This window comes from Suricata suricatta, chromosome 1 (genome assembly GCF_006229205.1).
Source record: "Suricata suricatta isolate VVHF042 chromosome 1, meerkat_22Aug2017_6uvM2_HiC, whole genome shotgun sequence".
Classification (NCBI taxonomy): domain Eukaryota; kingdom Metazoa; phylum Chordata; class Mammalia; order Carnivora; family Herpestidae; genus Suricata; species Suricata suricatta.
The window spans coordinates 91,709,063-91,710,821 of NC_043700.1; positions in this window are offsets into that span (position 1 = coordinate 91,709,063).

The following is a 1,759-nucleotide window of genomic DNA, read 5'->3' on the forward strand; positions in this document are numbered from 1 at the left end:
GATATGAGTTGTAAACTAATCACTGAATTCCTACCTGTTTGAATAAAGGTTGAAAATTATCTTGAAGGATTGTTCAATTTCCTGATAGAATCTCAAGATTTTGTTTAGTCTGTTTTCTTTTAATATTGTAGTTATTAATACTATTAGTATTCTGATGGATATAGATTCATAGGTAAAATCTTTTATTTTCAGGAGTATTAATTGTTTTTAAAATAATACCTTAAACTCAATCTGCCCTAAATAAAAAGATCTTTCACTTAAAATGTGCTTCATTTCCTGTATTTCCTAAAATTTTAAGAGATATCTTTGTAATCTCCTCTGATCCCTTCTCTTCCTACACCTTCCACATTTTAATGAAAGGCCAATTTTGCTTGGCTCTACCTCTAAAGAGCCTCATTATTATATGAGCCATACTGCCTGTTACTCATTACTTCTTGCTTATACCATTGCAATAACCTTCTCTCTGTCTACAATCTTTATCCACACCAATTTATACTTTATCACCAGTAGGATAATTTTTCTAATGCATCATTCTGAACATCTCCTTCCTTTGCTTGAAAAACAATGACTTGGTATTACTTATAAGAGTAAATCCAAATTTTCTAGTGGGACTTTAAAATTTTTCTTGTTTGGACATGCCTAACATTCATACATTTATGTGATTCATACATTTATTCCGTTCCGGTAGTCTTGAATGTTGTCTCCCCATCCCCACTTCTGTATGGCAAAGTCCAACTTATCCTTCAAGGTCAAACCTCTACGTGTCTATCGTGAATCCTGACCTGAGCATTTTACACCTAAATAAATGCTTCTTGGTTTAAGCTCTTATAGTAGAGCTTATTGCTTTAATATTATGCTACTTTGTATTTCCTTCATTCTTATTTTTTCTTGAGTGTTCAGTGCTCCTAATAATCATTGGATAGACTTTAGGCATTAAAACAGATTTTACATGTATTTGTGTATTTCTGATAAGAGCAGCTGTATCTTTAATCAGATTTTCAAAAGATTCAATAACACCAAATGATTGAGAAATAATAGTATATTATAAACTCTTTGACAAGAAAAGAATTTGCCAAGTGAAAATTTAGTGCAATGCCTTCAACATAATCAAATAAATAATTTGTCAATAAATAATCAGCTGGATAAGAAATGGATGAATATTACATTTAAGTAGAGTTTAATTGAAGAAACCTCTAAATTTGTAGTCAGAGTCATGGAATGGATTATTGTTAAAACTTACCCATGTTTCTACATATCTAGGATAAAGAGGTTTGATACAGGTGGATACTGTTTTATGAAAAGGGCTTATTATTGTTTGTTTGTTTGCTTTTTTGGCTAAGATCTTGTGGGATTTGAATTGAACTAGGATATATCTGGTATATTTGGATATTATTAGAAATCCATTTGGGTCCCTTGAACTATTCTTATGGCTTCTGAATCAGGTGGTAGTCTACATTAATCTTCAAGTGGAGACCTAGGATCCAAGGCATATTTAAATCTGTCTGAGTGTCTATGGTGTGGCTTTGGACTGAAACTAGACTTGGCTCTCTCTTCCCTTTGTACTCATTCAATTTCATCATATGAATTTATATTTAGACACACTCTTGTTTCTCACAAGCCAACAACACATGGGGATGTACTCTTGGTAGATGTGAGTACCCTCACCCTCAGCAGCAGTTTCTCCTGTATTTACCGCCCTCCCCCCCCCCCCCCCCCCCCCCCCCCCCCCCCCCCCCCCCCCCCCCCCCCCCCCCCCCCC